The following is a 6,933-nucleotide window of genomic DNA, read 5'->3' as shown; positions in this document are numbered from 1 at the left end:
CCTCCCCCCCCGATGGCCCCCTCCGGGGGGCCCCCATACCCATCCCAGTCGATTTCAGCCTGCGGAAAAAATCGAGGTGACACCGGTTGATGAGGTATCAGGCATTGAGACTGAAGCATGCTTTTGGTTCATGTCTTTTATTGCTGTATATGCCCCTACCGATGTACAAAAAAACCAATGCGAAAGAGGGTTCTACCCCCAAAACCGCATCTGTGGCAGACGTTTGCCCCCGGGGGGACTTTTCGCATTGTTCTGGGCGACCCCCTGCGGTATCGGCTGTGACCGAGCTGGACGAGATGTTTTTGTCGGCCCCCATGGCTCGGGAGCTGATCCCAGCAGCGAGAAAGCCTCCTTTTCCCCGGGTTTTGCTGGTCCCAGAAAATGAGGATCTCTGGCCCCTGGAAACCAGCCCCCCAACTCAAAAATTCGCTGGATTGGTACAGCGATACGGGTACAGGGGCCCAAAGGAGATCGCCACATTCTTGTCAGCCCCGGGATGGAGGACCTCCAGAACTGCGGGTTTACCGGATGCTGAGTTCTTTTTGGCCCCGACCATAGCTGCTTGTGGTACCCTGCGGGTCCACTTCAAACTCCCGCCCCCCAGGGGGCCCCCCAAGGTGTTTCATTGGAAAGACTAGGGAGGGGGAGTGTGCCGTGGGCACCCGGCAGTCTTGACCGATTCTCAAAAACCCAGCAACCTGACGGACCCAGTTGCTCTGGGGAGCCCTTAAAGGGCCTAACACTCAAAGCAGCTCAGGAGTCCATTGGCGTACGCCCAAGGACGGGGCAGAATCCCACCCCCTGGAGACTTTAGGGGGCCACTGGGCGTGGGAAGGCCGGCTAAATGGGAATCAAGTTTTTGGCGTCGTTCCGGGGAGTAGGGCTCGGACATGCTGAAAAGGGGAAAAGGAACATTTCATCGGGAAATCTTGCTGAGGAGGTCAAAGGGCCATTTCTGGGTAAATGACCTTCGCCCTGCCACCAAAGCCCTGAGAAAACTAAACCCCAACCCCTCCTCACAGTGACTGCAGCCCGATGCGGTGGAGGATCCCTCAGATCTTTTTTTGGGGTTGGAAACGTTTTGGGCGGGTATTTTAACAGTTTACCGGTGGACCCTCCAACAGTTAGCTTGATCAAGCGTTTCTCGGGCCGGCCGGACCCCCCATCAGCGGGGAAACCCCTACCCAAACGAGGTTGGGGGCGATTTCCAAGTGAAGAGTGGGGAAAAGCTCGGGCATATGTGATACCCCCGTGAACTGCTAAAGGTGGGGGTGGAACCAGGGGTTTCGGGGCCTGCATACACCCTACTGCCATTGGCAGTCTGGTACCATTCCCCCTGACCGTGGGGGGCGTGGTCATCCCTTTTAATAAAGGGGGAAAGGGGATCGAGGGACGTAAGCAACACCGTGGGGTTACATGCCCCAGCATACAGGGAAAGGTTCTCGCTCCATTCTTCGAAACGGATCCCCAACCCCTACTGAGGCACAGAACCCGGAGCATCGGATTTTTTCCCGGAATCCCCAATAACCGTTTTACTAGCGCTTCGAGTAATTGTGGCGGTCGTAGTTTGGGCGGGTTACTTGCAGCCCACATCGACCTAAGAAGCGTTTGATCGGTGCATCGGGGAACGCTATGGGGGATCCTGAGGTCGGGGAATTCCGACAAGATTATTGGCCTGATAGCGAGCCTTTTACTGGTTTCTGAAAATGCGTAAAGTTGGTGGGGGGTATGTCGAACTTTTCCCTTTAATTTGGGTGAGGCAAGGTGGTCCTTTTCACCCACACTTTTCAACATTTTATGGACTGGATAAGGGAGGTACTAGCCAAAGCAGTGCGGAGCAACACTAGGGAATATTAAGGGCTCGGCCTTGCTTTGCCCACGATGTTGCCATCCTATCTGAGTCCTTTGGGGTCCTTGTGGCGGTCTTTAGCATTTAACAAGAGGCGAAACCCTGGGCCTAGAGGTCTCCTGGACCAGACCAAGATTTAGGACTTTGGGGGCCGTTAGGGGCCCTTCATCACCCTGCTTGCGGCGAGGACGTTTAAGTCACAAAGTTTTTAAAACCTTGGTAGCGTATCATATCTCTGGGTTTTCAGACCAGAATCTAGAGGATTGGGGTTTGGGAACAGGAGCCCGAACCGATCAACAAAAGCGTTTGGAGTTCGGGGACCTATGCAGAAGGACCAAGTTGGGGGTCTTTAAGGCCTTGTATTCCAGTTTTGCTCTATGGAAAACAAAAACCTGGGGGGGCTATCCAGTGCCTTGGAGTCTCCCTTTATGCCTTTTGTAAAAAGGGCCCTTCGCCGGATCATGGGGGGACAGTTTTGGCAGGACCCCGTGGCAACCCCCGGTTACACCTGGAGACTGGCATGGGACCTGTTACTTGCATATTCCCGGGATCGCCAACTCAGGGATATGGCCACCTACTCGCCCCCTATGGACGACCCTGCCCACCAGGTTGTTCTCTGCGAGACAACCTGGGTGGAGGAGACCTGGGGGGAGTCCTAAATATGGCTTGGGCAGCTCGACGGACCCGTCGGGGAGGAACTAAAAGATGGGCCCGGTTGGGCCCGCCCGGGACTCGCCTCGAGGGATCCTCTGGGTGGAAGCGAAGGGTGGATGCGGCCATCGCCCCCCTCGGCGTTAGCCCCCCTTTAGAGATATGATAAATATATAATAATATAATATTTTATATATTTTAAAAATATATAATAATATATATATGTGGGTGTGTTGGGTGTGATGTGTTGTGGGGTGTGTGGTGTGTGGGTGTATTATATATATATATATATATATATATATATATTATTTTGGGGTTTTTGTGTTTGTGTGTTTTGTTGTTGTTTTGTGGGTGTGTGTGTGGTTGTGTGGAAAATATATATATATAAAAATAATATAATAATTAAATAATATATAATGATAGATAGATAGATAGATAGAAGATAGAAAGATAGATAGATATAGATAGATAGCAGATAAATAGATAGATAGTAGAAGAAATATAAGTAGATAATAGATTAATATAGATTTAAAATATTATATAATATATATATATTTATATAATATATATATATAAAATATGTATATATGTGTATATATATATTTATTATTATATATATATATATAAATTTTTATAATATATATAATATATATATAAATATATATAAAATATATTTTAATATATATTGGGTGCATGTTATCTTCTATTTTCTATCTATCTTTATCATCTACTATTATCTATCTATCATCATATATAATATAATATAATATATATTAAAATTATATATATATAATATTATATTTTGTGGGATTGTATATGGGTTGTTGTGTGTGTGTGGTAATTTTTGATTTATTTCCGACGGCATCGTCGATTTTTCTCCGCCGGCTATACTATAATGCTAATGACTGAACATAGAATAGCCGACAGGGGATTATTCTCCTTGTGTGTTTTTAGGATATATTTTTGGGTAAAACATGTAAATTCCCCCTCCTCAGGAATGATGGAGGAGACGGGTAGATATACTAGTTATTTTTCCACCGCTTACCCATTTTTTTGTGGTACATCTTTTTAGTGGGAATCTTAAAAAAAAAAAAAAATGTTCTACGCTTTTTACCCTAAGAAGAAAAAAAACTTTAGTCCCGTGACCCCTTTTGTTTCGGCGCCCTTCCTGGTTCCTTGTAAAAAAGCGTGTGGAAGGTCCCGTTATACAAATAACATATTGTGCTTACGTTATTCAAAATAATGATATACTAATAACCCTTAGGGACAGAATAGAATAAGCCTCAAAAAACCGGATTTTTTTTTTAAGCCGGGTGTATTGACGTAACGTTTCGAATAGTTTTGCTGTTCACGTGCTGTCGTAAACAAATTATATATAACGTTTAAGAGTGGACACCCCAAACTGCCCCATTAATGTATTAATAGCTATAATAAAAATATGGCGTTTTAAACGGATGAAAAAAGTAATTAAAAAAAGTTTAATTATTTTCGGGTGAAGAGCGTTGAGGGATGGTGTTATAAACGTTTTTCTTTTTTTATAATTACGCTCCTTATTCCTAGAATTAATTCGGAAGATAATTATCCTTGGAGTAGATCTGAATTGCGTGATCATGATAGAGATATAAATCTTAGTTTTCAAATGGAAAATACTTTCGCCTGAGAATATCTGCATGCGATATATGTTGGGGGAGTGGGTTAATATGGGGTGTGGTTAATGCGTGTGTATATGTGTGTTGTGTGTGTGTGTGGTGTTGTGTGTATTGTTACATTAGCTTTTACCCCTGAGCAGTGACACCCTCTGGCCAAGAACAAAGTGGTAACAAATACCTATGCCTTAGAAGTTTTAAACTTTATTCTTATGCTTAAATGTAGGTGTCAAAACCTTCCTTTAAGTAAAGCTATAAGCACGAGGTCATTTCTAACCTCACTTCATTTGATTATCCGTCATGAGTTCATTCATGGCTCTCCTAATTCCAGTTTCGTTTTTAATTCATTCATGTTCTGGTATTGTTTTCTGTCTATATACTCTGAGTTATTCGAAGGTGGGTAGGTATTGCTGCATAATTCTTTACGTATGTAAGGGATAAGCAAAAAAAGGTCATTATTCATCTAACTATTTTTCCCCATTATCCACATGTTAGTAATTAACCATCACTCCCTCATCGAAAGTATTCAGCACACCCACCATCATTAACACACCATAATGTAACATATCGATAAAGAGAATATATATATATATATATATAATATATATATATATATATATATATATATATAGAGAGAGAGAGAGAGAGAGAGAGAGAGAGAGAGAGAGAGAGAGATAAAGAAATTTATAGATAGTGAACCTATAAAGAGACAAGATAATCGAAAAGCGAAGCACAACCGGCTCCTCCCGACCACCGATAGCCGCCCGCCAGCTCGTTCCCCTCAGACGTCCAATAATAATGGTAATAATTATGATAATGATGAAAATAATTGCAATAATGATGATACTGATGATAATGATGATGATAATGATGACGATAATGATAATAATGATGTCCCCTAAAGCTACGTCTTGCAAAGCAAAAATTCGTAGTCGGGTGAAGAGACTAGCGCAGGTCGATGCTCAGGAAGCAGACGCGGTTATGATCATCTCCAGCATTATCACAGTATATATATATATATATGCATATATATATATATATATATATATATATAAAATATTTTAATATATATATATGATATATATATATATATACAGGGCCGCGGTGGGGCCCAATGGTTAGAGCGTCGGACTCAAGACTGTCACGACGGGCAATCTGAGTTTGAGGGTTCGAGTCACCGGCCGGCGCGTTGTGTCCCTTGGGCAAGGAACTTCACCTCGATTGCCTGCCTAGCCACTGAGTGGCCAAGCCAGCTCAAGTCAGTGCTGGGGAAATAGAGATGGGTGACTCGATAAAAACACCGGACGGAAGGCAATGGCAAACTACCGCTCCCAAATTGTAAGAAAAATCATGGAGCCCCATGATCGTCAAGGCCGCGGTGGCCGAATGGTTAGAGCGTCGGACTCAACACTGGTCACGACGGCAATCGAATTCGAGGGTTCGAGTCACCCACCGCCATGTTGTTCCCTTGGGCAAGGAACTTCACCTTGATTGCCTACCTAAACCACTGGGTGGCCAGCCCCAAACCCGGATAAAATAGAGAGAATGAATTTACCTAAAAGGTAACACCGGCACTCTCCGTGGAAAGGAACTGGGACCCTACCACGTACTCACTCCAGAGCAACACAAACAAAGAAAACTACAATTAAGTATCATGCTGTGACCATGGCGGCTCAAACATGAACCTACCGTAAAAAAAAAATTTAATATTATACATTTTTATATTATATATATAAAATATTTTATAATATATAATATATAATAATATGAAATACATAAATATAATACAAATAATATATAAAAATATATATATATATAAAAATATACATATAATATAAATTATTATATAAAATATATATATATATATAAATTATATATATATAATTATATTATATATGAACACAAACACAAACACAATAAGTGTACACAAAAAGAACAGAAAAAAAACCAAAATAAAAATGAAAAAATCGAACATTTCAAACTCTTCTCGACCCCCTCTTCAGTCGAATAAGAACCCGGTTAATTATAATAATATATATATAAAATAATATTTATATATATATAAAAAATATATATTATATTTATATATAATATATTTGGTTGTGTGTGGGTGTGTGGTGTTTGTGGTTATGTGACAAATAGACGACAAAAATACGAAAGAAGTTTACCCCGCACCACCGTCCGAATCCTTCCCAGCGCGCGGGCCTGAGACCCACCCAAAAGAAGAGATTAAAAAAGATCTTGACAATTTTAACCCATCCCACTGTCCTCATTTTTCCTCCTTTCCTCCTCCCGTCATTGAGCCTCGTGCACCTCCTCCCCATTTTTCCCCTTCCTTCCCTGTTTTCCCCAACATTTCTCCCCCTTGTGTATTTTTCCTCTCCTCTTTTTCTCGTTTTTCCCCCCACATTTTTCAGGGATGTGTTTTCTTCCTCCTTTTTCCCTTTCGTTAAAACTTCTCCCGTTTTGCTCTCTCTCTCTCCTTCTCCTCTCTCCTCCCCTTCCCCCTCTCTCTCTCTTTTCTCTCCCTTTCCTCTCCCCTCCTTCCCCCTTTTTTCTTTTCTTTTTTATGCTCTTTCCCTTTATTTTCCTTTCTCCTCAGCTCTCTCTAATTCCCTTTCCTTTCCCTTCCAATTTACCCCCCCCCCACTTTCCCTTCCCCCTCCCCCCATGCTCTCTTCCCTTTTCTTCCCTACCCCTTCCTTTCCCCCCCCTCCCCCTTTTTTCCCCCTTTTCCCCCTTTTCCCCCCCCCCCCTTTCCCCCCCCCCTCCCCCTTTCCCCACCTT

The sequence above is a fragment of the Penaeus monodon genome, chromosome 12, assembly GCF_015228065.2.
Source record: "Penaeus monodon isolate SGIC_2016 chromosome 12, NSTDA_Pmon_1, whole genome shotgun sequence".
Lineage (NCBI taxonomy): Eukaryota > Metazoa > Arthropoda > Malacostraca > Decapoda > Penaeidae > Penaeus > Penaeus monodon.
This window is presented reverse-complemented; position numbering follows the sequence as displayed.